This window comes from Coturnix japonica, chromosome 5 (assembly GCF_054131305.1).
Source record: "Coturnix japonica strain WE chromosome 5, WE-NBRP24, whole genome shotgun sequence".
NCBI lineage: Eukaryota > Metazoa > Chordata > Aves > Galliformes > Phasianidae > Coturnix > Coturnix japonica.
In genome coordinates, this window is record NC_140667.1 from 11362091 (window position 1) to 11379907 (window position 17817).

Genomic DNA, 17817 nt, shown 5'->3' on the forward strand with positions numbered 1-17817 from the left:
AACTCTCAGTTCATACCCAGATGTAAACTCAGCACTTACCTCAAGAAAACACAATTCAACCAACTTAACCCCATGAAAACCTCATACTAAGTTCCTTTGGGTTGCCTGTCCAGGAGCTAGAGCTTACATATACAGTTGTACTCAGTTCTGTACAGTACTAAAAAACCTTTTGCTTAAGAAAAACAATGAATGTAATTTCTACGCATCGCACGCAGAAGGTAAATGTTTCTTCTGCTTCAGTTCCCAAATATTTGAAACTCTTCAAAAGCCTCCTATTTGCTGATAGGTCAAATAAGCAAAAGGTTAAGAGTTCACCAAACATGAGCCAGACCAGCAGCGCTGACAACTGACACAGTGACAAGTGAGGGACAAATACATCAGATAAGGTACAAGACATTTGGACTCATACTCCCGTGCATGGAGGAGGCTGAACGCAGTGCGAAGACCGCATGCTATTCATTCCTGACACAGGGCAAGCAGCCTACTGGAAGATGGAAAGCTTATACAAGCTTATAAAATCACCAAGCAGCATCTCTCAAACAAGTGAACGTTGGATTTCAAATGCATCCAGTTGCAGACAGGCACTTGTGATTTCAAGCCAGTTTCTGGAGGTCTGCTGTCCCAGTGCAGCAGGGCAGAAGTGATGTGCAGAAATGGAAGCTGACCATATCCCCAAACACAAAGGTGGAAAAGAAAACAAAGAGGAAAAAAAACCAGCAAAAAATAATAGAGATTTGCGATGTATTTTTTTCTAGCTGAACATAGCATCATTGTTATTTATTGTAACACTGTATTTGCTGACACGAAATTAAGTCTGAATTTGCCTCCTCCCCATCTCCTTAGAAAAATTCCTTATGGTGTTTTCAACACCTGCCCCTCGGCCATCATCACACACCTTTGGAAAACGAGGTGGTGACAACAGAGGGTGGTTTTTAACAACCCCTGGTGCTTTCTTCTGTTATCAAGCAAGGTTGCTATGTCTCAGCAGGACTTGCAATCAGTGCATTTGAAGGTCAGAGGTTAAGGAAGGAAAGGAGAGTCTGATAAATACATTGCAAACCATCTGAGGGTTCACATCTCAGCGGGTCTCTGCAGTGGCTGCTATAAACAAAGCTACAGAGGTCTTTTTCTGGCTTTAGGCCATAACAAAACCATATTGAGGAAGTACCTTCTGATGTGCTTATTGACTGTACTCATTTTGATACCATTTGTACTCAAGATTCAAAGTTCTGCTCTTGCAGAAGAGATCACCTGGAAACTTGTTTTTCCCCACTAAGTTCCGTCCTACTATTTGGAAGTTACGTTCCACGGTGCTATACATCCCAGTTTAAAAACAAAAAAAGAGCAAAAGGGAGATCATCAGTACAGATCATCACATCAGCCTGATCTCTCCCATTTTATTATACCCAAAACTTCACTTCAAAGGTGGAAGAAATTTGATACACGCGTTACACGTGCAGTTCTTTGGCTCAGCTGAATATAAGCCACTCTGTAGCACCTGTCCAAAATCTTCCTTTCCACCAGCCTTGCTAGGTCTACTCTCAGCAATCAGAGTGACATCACCTACGACGTTTAGATCTGTGCATACCTGCAATCTCCAACAACTCAGAGAAAGGGAAAGGGTGTTTGCTTTTATAATAAAGGTCACATAAGCATTTGCTGCTTTCTACTTCCACTGTGTTGCTCAGATCAGGCAGATAATCTCCTCATACTTCATATGGAGTTTTCTTGATTTGCTACTGAGGCCATCAACTACCTAATGCTGACTTTAAATAGACACGATGTTTCTCCAGCAGCTCTAACAGGAACAACCAAGCTCTCCAAGAATCATTTGAGGGCTGAAAACCAAAACACATCAGCAGATTTTCATAGTATGCCACAAGCCTGATCAATCAAGAAACACATTGTGCAAATACTTAAAGCTCCCACCCTCAGTGCCAGTAAGGAAGGTGGACTTACTCACTGATGACAGAAGGCTCCGAGCTCCCTGATAGCAGTGCTGAGAGCTGGCTGAAGCCAGGAGGAGGCTGTGTACCAGGGCATGAGCACTAGGTGCCACAGGGAAATGTGATTAGAAACTGCAGCTGTGTGTAGCAGACAGGTTTAGTTAGAGGCAGGTGGTCCCAGCACACGGAAGAGATGAGACACCAAACTCCTGTGCTTGACCTGTTTTCAGCTAAAGTGTCTTCTAGTGAGAAGCTAACTCAAGTCCACTGAGTGGCGACTCAGAGCAGTGACTCCAGCTGCCCACAGCCACATTGTCTGTGTGCTCCCCAGCAGTGGGTATAGACCAAAGCTGCAATACAGTAAACACTCATCCCATTTAGTATCTCCTGTAATCCAACTGACATCGGCATGTGAGTAAAGTCAGGCAACCACAAGAGCCCAGGATCAAAGCTAGACATGCCTGAAGCACCCAGCCCACGCTGCGGTAGCACAGCCCTACTTCCCACAGTCACCTGCCTAAACTCTTGTGTTTTCCCTTCTCCTTGCAGCCTGCCTTGCTCTTTAACCCAGACACTGTCCATAAAACCCAACACAACAAATCTGTGGAGATTCATTGTTAGCAAAAATCATAAAGGCTGCATCATCCAAAAAATCAAAAGATGGTTTGTAACATGCCTTGAAAGGTCAGAAGGAAATATGGGGCTCATGTTTGGGACCAAGGTCATTCCTTCTTAAAAAGAGAATTTGATGAGCAAGAGGACAGTTTGTCAATGCAATGTTCTGCTTCTGCTCAGCTGCATTGTTTTCTAGCTGAAAAAGTAACTGCTCAGTACCTTCATCTTTGAATACATGACGGAAGTTCTGTACAGAACTCAAAACAAGTAAGTTTTTTTGTTGTAGAAACAGGCTAGAAACACACAGGTCAACATCTCTCATTAAGCCTTCCAAGTAAAACCACATGCAGATTTGAGTTTGTCTGCATATCCTTGAGCCATTTCAAGGCAAAATAAATACGTTATGGGGTAACCAGAAACTTAAAAACAGAGGTCCAGCTGTACAACTCCCAGAAATTATCAACTCAAATGAACCAACCGTGTCAGAGTAACCCTCAAGAGGTGTTTAGCCATGCTAATAAAGGGGGTGAAACGGAAAATACAGTAGGGCTGGAAGACACCCAACAAAAACTGAGAACATAGCTATATTCTGACAGCCTGCGGGGCAAGAAGCAGATGAAGTCACACTACGCTTCACAAAGTCAAATGCTTTTCTGGAATTGCTTACAGCTTGATCCAGCCAAAGATCCACTAAATTCCAAATACCAGAATCGGAACAAACTTAAAACTTTGACCTCATCTAGTTTGCATGCCCAGCAGTATCGGGGGAAAAGCATTCAAAAGAAGGAGACTGTGACCTTGGCTTCAAGGCATGAATCATCTAGCTGGTATATTGCAGTCACTTTTCCAGTCATAACATCAGGAGATCTTCGTAGGGAGCACCAAAAAAGCTTGCACACAGCCCAACAATCCTTCAGTTCACCTTAAGAGGCAGGTGACACCACAGCTCTTTGGAGGAGCTGGCAGATGCCCCACTTCCTCTTCCAGAGAGGCAGGAGTGGCTGCGCCAATGCCACACACCACAGCTGTCATGAAAAACAGGCCAAGCCCATAGAATTTGAAATGACAGGCAAACATTTTTCATGCCAACTTTATCTTAGGTCACACCACTGATGTCAGTACTGAGCGCATCAAGGATGAGGATGGTCACAGCTCTCAGAGGGCTCTGCCTCGACATTGCTGGTAGAGAAGGAGCACATTTACCTGAATATATTTTGGAGTCAGTTCAGTCTTCAGAATGATGGTTTGTGTCATGAAGATCAGGAGAGCTTAATGATGCCATTGTTAACAGGAAAAAGAGGCCTTAAGAAACTGGAATAATAGCTGATAAGAAAGTGGGAAGCTGCTGCAAGTAAGGAGTATAGCATGATAGAAGAGGAAAGGGAAGAACTTACAGCACAGAGAGGCCTGGAAAGCAAATAAACCTGCCTAATAGAACTGCAAAGAGCCCTGCAAACAATGATTTGGGAACAAACTGACAGAGATCAGCAAATCATAATTACTACCTATGTGGTTTTAAGATACTCCCCAAAATTCACCTACCTGGTCAATCCAGAGAGTGAGCTGCAATTAAATTCCAGGCAGACAGCTCACAAAACAGGTAAGGGATACTGGGGGGGATGGGGGGGAACACACGTAGGGCACTAAGCTAGGAAGCAGGAAATGCAGAAGAAAGAAATGTGCCTGAGATAGTCCTAGGTGACTTAGGATTCTCAGCCTGGGAAGCCTTGAGACCCAGATCATCACAAGCTCGGAACAGCTTTCTACACTGAAGAGCTGATGGTCTGTATGTGACAATTCATGTGTTTCTTTTAAAATGTTGCTAACGGTTCTCATAGTCCTTTAGGCTGCATTAAAGCAAAACTGCAGGCCCTCTGTGGTCCGAAGGGCTTCAGTTACGCATTCCCTATTGAGAACTTCAGTATCTGAGTTGCAAGCAGGTACCTTCCTCCTCCCTTGAAATCCTTCCCTTGCAAGGCAGCAGATTCCTCCTTGTACACATTTCCTTTCCTTCTGTAGGCCCTCTCTGAAGTGCAACGTGGTTTCAGAAGAGCTGAGGAGCCAGTCTGCTCCTTCCCTGCTCCCTGACTACAAACTATGCTTCTCAGTAAAGTGAATTTAAGCACCTTAGATTAAGAAGCAGCACACTGAGTTCTGGCCTTTGGGATAATGCCCCTAATCCATCATCTGTTTTATACCAGAGGGCAGGCACCTTTCACAAGTGAAACTGCTTGTCTTCCTATCCACAACCTAATCTGCTCCTTGCTCTTTAAAAAGTAAATAAATAAATAAATAAAATAAAAAAGGCAGGGCAGATGACAAGTACCAATAAGGAAAAGAAAGAAAACACAGCTGCACTGGCCAGCATTAAAGGTGTACGCAACAGAAAGCACAGAGGAAGCAGAAAAGATGGGCACTGTGCACAGCTTATGAGGAAGAGTCAATGCTGTTTACTTTATTCATTTAAAATATGTTTTGTTCCATTCCCACACTACATCAGAGTTTGCCAAACCTCTTATTTCCCACAGAGCTGTAATGCTCGCTCGGTCAGTTTATTGTTCTCTGAGATGTTTGGGTTATTCTGAGATGTGGAAATGATCCCTTTTGTATTTGAAGAAGAAATACAAAAGCTGCTGTTGATTAACTCACAGCCTGACTGACTGTTTTTATACCAAGCTTGATAAGTTGAATGTTCTCAATGTGATTCACCCCCCAAAAATAACAATTAAACATAGAAGGGCTTGTTGGAACAGGCAGAAACATTTCAGGGAAACACAGGTTTTGTCAGAGGATTTAAATGTCAACATATAGAAAATGATCACGTCTGGGTGAAGAATACTTTTACAGGCCAGGATTCTCACAAACAGCCATCAGGAGGTAGGCACCCACATCCCACCATGATTTCTCAAAGCTTTTTTCCCCCACCCCCCCCCCCCCCAAGTCCCACCCTGGAATGTGAATCTCAGGCTGGACAAATGGAACTGATCCAAACATGCGTAAGCGAGAGCAGCCTCACCACAGAGTCACAAAAAACAGGCAAAGAAAATACCTCACCAAGAAATCCAGTCCGTACCCCTGCCCCATGCAGGATTATCTATATCTGTATCATTCATAACAGGTGTTTGTATAACATCTTTTTAAAGACCTCCAAACACAGAAACATCAGCATCTTACTATCCTGTTAAAGAAAGCTTTTTCCTTCTGTTTAACCTGCATCTTTCTTCCTGTAGATTAAGATCACAACATTCTAACACAAGACTATTATTTCTGTCTAGTCGTTCTAGGAAAGACTATTTCTTTCCTCCTTCATACTTCAGGATGCTTATGGTAGCTCGATTCTACTTTCCGCATATTTAAGGATTACCCCCGTGTGATCTGAAGTCTTCTCTTCTTACCTGCCTGGTCATATATGAGACTTCTTAGTATACTCCATGATTCTCTTTGGATTCTTCGCAACCAGACCACATCAACTGCAACACCAGAGGAATCCAGGTGGTGCTTTTCCAGTGCTGAAAATAGCAGAAGGGTGACATATATATGTTTGATATGTCTCAATGTTTATATCAAGCACGCTACACTCCTCTTTATGCATTTTGATATTCAAGATTGCACTCCATTATTTTTTTCCTACCACAGCATGACTTATTTTTGACTCATTCATCTCCTAGAAGAAAACTTCTCAACTTGCAGAGTTCTCCCCCTTCTATATGTTCCTATTGTACCCGGCTGTCCATCTCACTGAGTGACTTCTCTCTTACAGGATCTCCTAATTCAGATCCTGAGGAGCAAATTTCAATCAACTGATTACTTAAAACAGAGGAAGTAGATTTAGCTCCTATGGGGCTTGTTCATCTTTCAGGATGGTGTACTGTGAACAGTTGGCAATTATAGAAAGGAACTCCTGTTTCCCTTCAGCCCCTGCAATTTGTTTAAAAAACAAAAACACTAGAACACAACAATAATTCTAATTAATACTATAAAAACATCAACAAGCCCCCATTGTTCATTATAATCATAATTGGCCCATAAAATTTCAGGGAGGATCATGTCAGCTATTCAGCATGATGCTAAACACGTGTGGAAATCGTTATTAAGTGACAAATCCGATCAGCTGTGAGCACAGAAACAGACTTTAAGCTGAAGAAACCTTGCAATGAAATTCCCCTGCTAGGTAACCTGCACAGAGATATGTTTTCAGCATATGCTGTGTTTAAGACTACCATTCATGTTAGCATTAATTGTGTAGACAGTGGTACAGTGTAGACAAATCCTTTATTTAGAGTGCTCCATTAATAGCAGGGTGCAGACAGCAGCCTTTCTCAAGGCTGTGAGCGTGAGATGTGTGGGCTACTTGTTACTACCCATTCCTTGGCCAAATCAAAGCTGACTAATTTGTTCTAACTACAATTGAGCTATTACATATTCCAGTTTCAGTTACCAGTACATGAGATCTAAGTTTCCACATGTATTTCCCAGTGTATACAATTACATATTCACTCCACTTGCTAGATACTAAACAGATCCCCTTGAGGGTGGCACCACTCGGTACCCTGAGAAAGATTCAGTAACTAAACAGACAAGTAGGAATTTATATTGCCAACCATAGTGATTCTGGAAGTCCTTCTAGCAAATCATCTCACCACCCTAGTTGCTGTTTGTCTTGATAGACTTTAGACACATAGTGGAGGCTTATGAACATTTTCTTCTGAACCGTGTATGCTCTCTCTCTCTCTCTCTCTGAGAATACTCTGAGCGACTGAGTCTCCAACTGCAGAATCTGTTCCTAAATTGCATACACCAAGAGTTACTATCAGGCTTTAAGACAAACTCACACTCCAGTCTGATCTAAACCACCACAAATATTTGCTTGCTTACTACCATGTTCAGTGAAGTCCAACTGGCATCACGTTAAATTAGAATTTCAATTCAGTTGTCCATAAACCGCTCAAAAGTTAAGCAGGCTTCTCCTGAGTACTCACAGACACTCCCAGGCCTCTGACCAACACTATATGTGCAGCATTGCTGGAGTACTCAGCAACACGCTCCGTGCAGGATCAGATAAGACAAGATTTTGCCATTCTTACCTCACCCTGTTGTTTTTTGTAGCAACTTTAAGACCTTGCCTCTACACGAAGGATATACCTATAAAACTACAGTGTGCATGAGACAGAGCTTAGATCAGCATCTGCATTCACAAGGACAACCACCATGCCCCAATAGCTGTGTCCTGTGACAAGCATAACTCAGCAGACATTTCACTGTAGACTAGGCCAACCAGGCATCCAAGCTGCAAAGCATGGGAGGAATTCATGCAATCATTCATCCTGCTTTCACTAACAGAGGCTTGAGTCCTATAGAAGAGATTCCTACCTACCTTGTAAGGGCACTGCTAATTGGATTAACAGCCCAATTGGAAAACAAATCCCTGTTCCTTTCTACTTTGCCTTAAGTGCATGCAATTAGGACTGAACACCACACATTTTCCAACTTACAGTTACCAGCCTCTTGTAACTTCTTGGAGACGCATAAAAAGATAATTTTTGCTTTCTTTACAGTAGAATTGTCATTAAGTGGCTTTAAGTAGCCAAGCTACTACAGAGATCACTTTGTCTGACGAAATGGAAAGTCCTGTACTTCACCTGCGCTTGCTTGTGCACTTCAGAATTAGCAAAGTCCTTCTGTGTGAGCATTCACACCTCTCATAGCAAGACAAATATGCATAGATACTCCTTTAGAGTTATTTGGGCTCCATAGGTATTTATTATCTTACTCATTATTTATTAGAATGGCACCTTGCAAATGACAGGCAGTCAAAGGAGCCAGAAAGGCACAGGAAGCCTACAGCTGATCAAACAGCTGAACAACACACCTGGATTCTTAACAGTAAGGCTACCAGTCAGTACTGCTTTCTAAAGCAACAAACACTTCCCAACTGTTTTATATTGCACCACCATGGATGAAACAGCAGAGAACACACACTTCTCATTGTATTGCACATCTACACAGTCTTCTTCCTGGTTTTGTTACTGCTCCTGTGCAATATATGCATTGAAAAATTAGAGTACTGAGATGTTTCACTGGAAATTTAGCTTTTAAGAACCATTTTTCCTGTGGATCTGATTTTTGATTCAGAAGTGATGTGAAAACCTCTAAGTTTCCAGTGTGTTGCATTGTTTATATACCTATTTTTCTTTCCTCTACAGCAGGTTTCAGGAATTTGCTGCTGTCTTATTGCAGGCACATCTGGAAATGCATCAAGATCAGATATTATTCGCCACCAGGAGGTGCAAATGATCTTCTCACCAGCACGACTGAGGTGCTCGTTATAATTACCAGTTACATTCAAGGTGGAAGCAACCTTCTCTATTCGTTCACCAGTATCTTTTTCCTTACTGATCTCCCTGTACCCCCCCCCTTCCTGCTCTCTGGAAATGACATCTTTCACAGCCCCTACCAAATGTGATTTTCTAGCCTGTTTTCAATTTGGCTTTCACTGTTGCTACTGTCAGAAATATGTGGTAGACTGGAAAACTACCTCTACCATATCATGGCAGTAACAGATTAGTTCTATGGGGCTTTATTATCATCCTTTGAACAGTACGGCTGGACTATACAGTTAGTCCTGTTTCAGAGTTAACTGAAAGCCACACAGTGAAAGCCAAGAACATTACAAATGCCTGGGATCCACTTCCCAAATGAACCCACACCCAGAGCTCATCACAGCCCCAAAATTAATAGCAGGTAAAAAGGCAAAGAGCCCCGTCCTTCTCACCTCATGCAGATATGAAAGTGTTATGGATGGGTGGAGTTTCTCTCCTACTGCACGTACGTTCAAACCCAAAATTAAATTTAGCCCTTACGAGAACTGGCATCTGAACTGAACCCAAAGCAAAGAGAAGCAGCCAAGTACACAAGATATAATCACAGGGTGATGGCAGGCTCTCAAGATTAGGAGGTCTCACTGGACTTCTGGTAAAGATAGCAGAGTTTTTTAGCAGATTTAGCTGGTTTCCACACTTCTAACTGTGAGATCTTACAGCAGCAGCTCAGAGCTGAATCCAGGAAGCTCCTTAACACCAACTTCTTTGCAAGCAATTTTCTCTTAACCCTTTACTCACACAGGCTAAAGGGTATGTAGAATCTGGAGACATTGCAGTGAAGTGAATGCAGAGGGTTTACGTGCTCTGCATACACCAATTGCCAGTGCAACAGACAAGGCACTGGAAGGAAGACTGACAAAAACTTCATTTCCTCTTCACTGAGGAGCAGATACACTGACACAAAGACTTGCCTCTCATAAGCTCCACAGTAATTTTAACAATAAATCTTGAGTTATCAAAGACTACAACAGCATTATTGAGTATAAAGCAATCTAAATTCACTTATTTGCACCCTCCAGCAGAGTAAGTACAAAATTGCAGGGTACTTTTTCTTCCTAAATGTGACCTCTAATTGAAAAAGCAATTATTTTCTAGTGCTGAGATTACTGCCTAGTGCTCAACTGGGAAGGAATTAAAGAGGATCTGAAAAATAGTTAATTAGAAAAGCATGCTGCGGTTAGCAGTTCTGCTTCCTTTTTGCCCAAGTTTTACAGTCAAACTGAGTATCAGGAACATCAGGAACTGCTGAGAAATTATTTCTGGAATATCTTTTTATTATCCATTGAGCCACATTCTGAGATCTCTCAAATCAAGGGGATTTTTCCTGGTGACAGGGTAAATCACACCAGCACACTGAGGTAATCAATTAACGCACTGTACATGAACTGCAAAACACAGAGACAAGATGTAAACATCATTAAGTAGCATACAAGTCATTTAAAAAGATATCCCTTTGCTCCTTCCTCAGAGAATAGGTTTGTGAAAGCTTTCAAGCCAAAAAGCACAGAAGCAATTTAGCAACAGATGAAGGTGACCAAAACACACAGAGCTGACTGGCCTCCAGCAAGAACAGCCACAGTAATGGAAGTGCTTCACTAAGACATAGGTGACACACTTCTACCAGGCTTCTGCCTGAGAATATAAAGCTTAAGAGTACTCATCCTTCTGTGTCAGTTTAACAGTATCTCAACAACAAGCTAACTAAATGCTTCTGAGCAGAGTTTTCCAGATCTGTGTTTGAGTCAACCATAGAATAGTCTCTAGCAATAACTTTGATGGGTAATTAGGACTAACACAGCACCAACACACATTCAAATTTATTGGAAGAATGAAGCAATATTCAGCTTTCTAATTCAGGGTTACTCATTTACCTACATTTATGTAATATGCCAAGGATTTTCTAAGCATCTAAAAAAGAAACACATACCCAAGTGAGCCTGGGCTCAGCCTCACCCCAGCCCAGAAGAAACAAAACAGAGAAGTGCCTGCTTGGACATTTTCACCTGTATTCTAAACCTAAGGCAGGCCTATAACAACTGGACAGGTCAACATGATAGGAAACATTACCTCACCACAGGTGTAATAACAAAGAACAGCACAAAAGAAAGGTGCTATAAGAGAAAAAAATAAATTAGCTCACCCATACCAGAAGATTCCCAGTTTACAAGAGAAAGCTTCACCAAGAACTAAGCTCCAGAAAGAGATCCTTTCCCAGAAACAACCAACCCTTCAATGGGGGGTATATGAGAGGTGCAGCCAGGCTGCATCCCCTTCTGGTCACACAGCTGAATTGCTTTCACCTGTGCACCCAGGGCTGACTGGGTCCTTTCTCCAGGTGCTCAATCAGTGCTTTGGGCCATGACTTGACAGTTCCCATACACAGGCCTTTGCCTGTAGCTGAACCAAAAAAGCACACCTACCCCCAAAGGCAATATGCAACCCTTATAGCATTTAAAATATTGGTTTTCCTTGATGTGGAGAAGGTTGAGATACGCAACAAGTGCTTTGCCTCAGTCTTCATCTGCCAGTCAGGCTTCTCACACCTCTCATATCCCTGAACCTCCAGGTGGGGGTCAGGGGAGCAAAATGCCTTTCTCTCTAAAAGCAAAGCAAGTCACAGACCACCTCATGAGACTAAATATGTACAAGTGTATGGGACCAGACAACATGCATCCAAGCGTCTGAAGGAACTGGCCATTGTGGCAGGGGCACCTACAGCTAGACTACAGTGCTCAGAGCCCCATCCAGCCTGACCTCGAATGTCTCCAAGGACAGGGCATCCTCCACATCTCCAGGCAACCCATTCCAATGTCTTGCCACCCTTACTGGAAAAAACTTTTTCCAAATCCGACCCAAAACTCCCCTCTTTTAGTATGAAACCATTTCCCCATTGACCCATCAGGACAGGCCCTGCTAAAGAGTCTGTCCCCTTCTTACTTGTAGCCTCCTACACATGATTTTTGAAGTCTCTTGCAACCTAAGCCATCATGTCATCTCTGATTTGTTCCCTTTAGAGAACTTTGTCAAATAACTAGTTATTCTTGAGTGCTTAACACCAACAACTCCCACGGACACATCACTGGGGAAACTGCATTTGAAACCTGTAACTAACCGGCTTTCTTACAGAAGAAGCAGTTTAGTGATTTCATAACATTCCTCCTCCCCTTCTCTTTTTGTCAATATAAAACTGGAGGGAATCGTAATGAATACCAGTGTCTGGCTGTACCATGCCTGCCTGTTTTTCTCATAAAGAAAATAGAGTAGAAGGGCTATTAATCTCTGGAGAATGCAAAATAAAAGATGCTGCTATCTGATAGTCTAGCAGCCTGTCTGCCTGCAAAAGCTGCTAATTCATACAATGCTTGCATGATGAAATATTAGCAACTTTTGGTTTTAGTATGTAGTTACAGATAATGACATGGGTAGAACAAATGCACAGAAGACTCTGATGGATGGCTGGCAAACATTTGTCTTGTTGGATGTAAGGGAAACTGTTGATCACAGCCTAAACCTCTGATTAACCATCTGAGGCAAGAGATGAGTCAGCTATGGGAGCACAAGTGAAAGGTAAGCTGTGCTCCTGGAAGGGGTGGAGCTTGACTCCACCTCTCCTAGATCCCATTTAAGGGCTGACCACCACTAAGGCAGCATCTCTTTCTGGTGATTATTCCTTTGTGGTGTGCATCCATCCTGACTGAGAGCCTCAGCACTGGTGAGTCTTTTTCTTAGATCTTCTCTGGCTATGTACTTTGTAATAACAACTATGTACTTGTATTATTCCAACTATACAGGTACATTTTAGGGAAGATGAAGTACTAGAAAAGCCTCTTAATAAGATAAGAGAGGGAAACTAGAGACCCAAAACACAGCCACCCTACACGAAAAGCCTGAATTAATTCTGATATGTAGCCAAAAGTAAAAAAAAAAAAAAATCAGTTGTTGAGGAAGGAGTGAAATAACAGCATTCAAGGCTATTGGAAGATAGAGCAAATAATCTTTCAAATATTATAGGTGGTTAGGGAAAGAAATAAGAAGTTTAAATTACAACAACAGAAATTTATGATTAAATGTAATGGAAAAAAAATCTCTAAAAGGAAGGGTAGTAAAGCACCAGAATAAATTACCCTGTGAAGGGTCCACCTTTGGAGACCTTTCAGAACATCCTATGCAAACATCTCTCAGGAATAACACAGGGATAGTTAATCTTGCCTTGGTGCAGCATGATAAACCCTGATCTTTCAAAATCCATTAAGCCTGTGATTCTGTGATAATATCTGTGCAGATGTCATGTGTTTGTACAGCACCTAGCCCTCTTCTTTCTTCTTGAAAGACAAACAGTAATTACTAATTAGTTTTATAATCATTAAATTTCAAAACACACAAGTTTTATGCAACTTGCATATTACACAAACTCTAACTTCATTTTCAGCATAAATAGTTTCTCCAATTTCCCTGCTGAGGCAGAGCATCTGTTAGGAACTATTGCTCACTTTTCAGTGCTGAACTTGCAAAATCGATTCACACAGCTTTAACCAACACTGGGGGTTAAAAAGATCACTGCTGCTTTACAGGTGGAGTATTCTTTGTTTCCACGTACTCCTCTATGCTGGAAAGAGGAAAATAAATACATAAAGCTTCCTATGCTGCTTCTTAAAAATTAAATGTAGCAACTTCACCACAACTTCCCCATCAATACCTTTTTGCCTTACTTCAATCAATCTGAAAATGACAGCACCGTAACCCCAAATTAAATTCGCTGTTGATTCATGTGAGATTTATCATTAAAATGAAAAGAAAACCATTTCATTCTTAATATGTGGATGGCAACAACAGTTTAGGCTTTTATACCCTTATATTATTATCTGTGTTTAAGTCCTAAAGTTGTGTTCACTCCCTTGGCAGCTTTATTTCATGTGCATGTGGAGGCAAACCACCTGACTGGAACAGAAATGTTGCAATAAAACAGAAATTTAGCCACATCGCTAACAGGAAAATTCAGCAGCCGAGTTACTTTTCCCCTCACAGGTATTACTGGTTATTTCTATTCAGTTCAGTGCTTCATTACTAAACTGACATCAAAATCCCAGTAGGCAATAACAAATTTAACCACTGTTTTATATGCTGAAGTCTCAGATACACCCTTATGCCTGGCAGAAAAGGATGTGATTCACTTCAGGTCTTTTTAGGATTCTGTACTGTATCTGGATGTCTACCCAGTGAAATAAAAACAATCAGAGCCCATCTCTACTTGAGTTTAAATCTGACTGGCGAGCTGAATCCTGTCAGACTTCCAAATTGGTCTACCATGCAGATTTACCAAGTAATTCATAAGTTTGACATAGTGATCCACCATCAGCTTATAAAGGGGCCAGGATAAAGAATAATATGCAGATAGCATGCCACTTATACACTGATTTCCCATATATTATGCTGGTCTACATATATTTTCTGTACTCCCGTGTTATATAGATATGTATATCTATATATGTATATCATAGATATACATGTTATATATATACAAATACTCTTATTTTTTAATGACTATTGAGATATTTCATATTAGGAAAAAGTAAGTAATAGTATTTTTCCTACCCTAAGTCTGCAGAAGGGTCCCTATAAAGCAGCTTCTGATGTCATATTAAGCATAGATTGGAATAGGTCAGTTGCAAAAATCTGTAAGTCCAACCACATGACCACTTCAGGGCTAACCAAAAGTTACATCATGTTATTGAGGGCGTTATCCAAATGCCTTTTGAACACTAACAAGTACAGGCCACCAACTGTCTTGCAAGGAAGCCTGTTCCAGTGTCTGACCACACTCACAGTACAGAAATGTTTCCTAATACGCAGCCTGACCCAGCTTGTCCATTAAGCCAGTAAGAATCTATTGACAAAACAGTACTAAAACAAAAGTCATTAAAGCTTTTTGTATGTTACAATTCAGAAGGTAAATAACACATTTTAGTTAGTACTGAGTCAAGAACAAGGAAAGGAGAAGATAGAGAGTACTTAGGTAGGTTAAATACGTTCAAGTCAGGCTAAAATAAACAAAAACCTGAGGAAGGCTGGTGAAAGCCCAGAGCCTCCAGCAATTGCTTATCTGATGAAATCTATGGATTTCATCAGCGCGCCATGAGAATGCAGAAGGGAGAAAATGGTGATTATACATACAAAGGAATAGAAATAGAGCAGCTGAGAATTTTCAGGCCTGACAGCATGTTTCATTCATCAAAAAAATATACTGGCATGTAATAATTAACTAATCTATGTGTAAACACTGAAAATAAGTCCGTAAGTGGCAGTTAGCGTAAACCCAAGTTAAGAGAAAGTAATGTGATACTATTCTAGTATTTCTCTATTATATTGTATCAGGTCTTATAAGTATGCAGAGGCACAGATAACACAAACGTTTACATTAGTAAAGCTTTTGGTATTTTCTTATAATCACACTGATGGCTTCCTAGATTAAAATGCAAAAGGTCAGGTACAAAACTGGTTAGAGAAGAGAACACTTATCAAATACTTATCTATGTTTAATGTAAACGGAAGCTAGGATTCTCCCAGAGGTGCCATGGGATTTTTACTACAATCATATGAATGACCAGGAGTAGGCAGCTAACAGGAGAATTGACAGTGAGGCCATTAATTGATAAATGACATGAAGATAAGGGGAGAATCAATACACTGCAGTGCAAACTTGATTCTGCACAAGCAATATAGGGGATGCTGTTCCATAATGACAAGTAAACAGGAATAGTCAGCCATTAAAGTATCTGACAGCTAATGGCTGGATGGAAGCTTTGCATAAGGGGATGCTGTAGTGCTGTTAGCCTGAGTCAGCAGACATCCTCTGAATAAAGTGTACATTGCAATGGGAGGTACAGTGAGCCTGGAAGTAGCATAATACCTAATTTTAGGGTGCTGCATTTTAAGACAGGAGGTACTGAAACTGGCTGAAAGCCTGGGTGTAACATGGACTGCTTAGCCTATAGAAAGGAATATGTAAACCAGGCAGAATACTAAACAAAAAGATACTGCAGAAAGGACAGGAAACATACTCTTAAGATGTGTGATGTGTGAAATTAATAGGGATTAAATTTCATGACAGAATACTCAAGAATTATGGAAATCAAATATTCTCAAATTTGGGATAGTGGAAATTAATAATACATTGTCTGGAGACAGATGATCATTGTAGATGTCTAACAATGAGCAGAAAAACATCTGTGCGATCTCAAGTGCGAGTTGTCTGGCCGAGTTTTGAGGTAGAAATTAAACAGTCTGTTGAGATCCCATTTAGTTTCATTTCCGTGGCATTCAGTATTTTTAAACAATAAGACAAAAGCTCGCAACTTCTATAAATCACACATGAGAGATGACATAATTCACTTTTATAAGCTCAGAGTAGTGTTGCACTGTGTACACTCAGGCACTAGAAAGAAAGAAAAAGAAATAAACCAAAATCAATTGGACTTTTTTTCTGTGGGAGAGTGGTGCTGGTTCTTTTACAGCCATAAGGCATCACAAAATGCCAATAAAAGAACAAAAATCTCCCAGATTGCAGGCTCCTTTCCTAACCACCTGAAAGTTCTTCGAATGTACCCTACTGTAATTCTTTTCCAGAACGACCTTCTACAGGTAGATGTTTGGAGGCTTCTTCCAAGCTTGAATTGTTCACCCACAGGGGTGAGCATAGTAACTTCTTCAAAGAATTAGTGTGTGTGGTGAAGAACAAGTGTAAATTAAGAAAGAGGAGAAAAGGAAGGAAAGGAGTCCTCTAAAGACAAGACAGGCAAGAGCAGCAAAGTGACACCAAGTGGAAAGTCAATGGGAAGACAAACACTGTGTTTTTACTAAAGCTGTTAATTCACTCTTCACATCTCCCACTCGAGTCATCAATCACAACATAAACTAAATAGAGCTGAGAGCACAGCTGCTTGCCTGCCACTGTAAATGAACCTTCTGTATATGGACTACTGCTCCGGCAAGCTGGCGTCTTCAGAGGAAAAAAACCTCAGCTAGAAAAATAAACAAATCAGGTACCACAATCCTCCTCCCTATATTTCTTTCCCGACAAATATATGCTACTAAGTTTTAACCCCTTACTGCTTGCTAGCTAAACCCAGTTGTTTTCTCTTGTAAATTTTTTTCACCTTAACAGTCAGGGCTGAGGAAAGAGGCCAAGGAAGAGATCCAACATGAAGCATGAAATGTTCTTTTTTAAGTCAACTGCTTTGGGCAAGCATTTTGACTGTAGAAACATTGCTTACAGAAGAACTGCTGAACAGAAGACTTGACAGCAGCAGGCGCTAAACAGAAAGCCATCTTAGTCAGACATAGCGCACAGTTGCAGGAAGAGTCAGCAAGTGTCAAGACTGGACTGCTGCCCTTCTCTGCACTTTGGACAAAACAGTTGTGTATTGCAGTCTTCATTCATCTTCTAGACATATTGCAACTAAAGGGAAACAGCTGAAATTCCTGCTTGGAAGTCAGGAGTGTTTGGGGTGTACCAAGGGAGAAAAAATATCTACATGCATAAAGAGTCTTGCAAAGAGCAAAATTTGTTCTGTAAGGGATACTTGTCAGCTACTATGATGCACATACTTTATACTTTTTCCAAGCCCGTGTTTACTGCTGTGTCATTATATAGATGTTATATGTTGGTCTGTGGCTCACAGATCCTGATGTTTCCAGGTAGAGTACTAATAAATGAAAGTAAGCATAGACTTTGAGGCAGAAACTACCATTCAGAACATGAAGTATTATCTTTGCTTTATGCCTTAAAATCATACTGCAACTATATAGTTTTGAGTAAGAAAGGGCGGATCGTATCTGGCTCCCATTACGTACAAAATGGGCATGTACTGTACAGTTCT

At 41.1% G+C, this 17817-nt stretch overlaps 2 long non-coding RNA genes across 5 annotated transcripts in view; one reads left to right on the forward strand and one right to left on the reverse strand.

Annotated features, from left to right (window-relative positions):
* The window catches only part of LOC107307924 (uncharacterized), a 33256-nt gene that overhangs the window by 11407 nt on the left and 4032 nt on the right, over nt 1-17817 (reverse strand). For 3 of the 4 annotated variants that reach the window (XR_014947002.1, XR_014947003.1, XR_014947004.1), the window contains exon 3: nt 5957-6070. This is a non-coding gene — a long non-coding RNA (uncharacterized LOC107307924). Of the gene's footprint in view, nt 1-5956; nt 6071-11087; nt 11151-17817 lie in introns of those variants that run through there. The other variant, XR_014947005.1, reaches the window with a different exon arrangement.
* On the forward strand, nt 12575-17455 carry LOC107314320 (uncharacterized). The gene is made up of 3 exons (XR_001555335.3): nt 12575-12653; nt 16565-16980; nt 17103-17455. It is a non-coding gene; the product is annotated as an uncharacterized LOC107314320 (long non-coding RNA).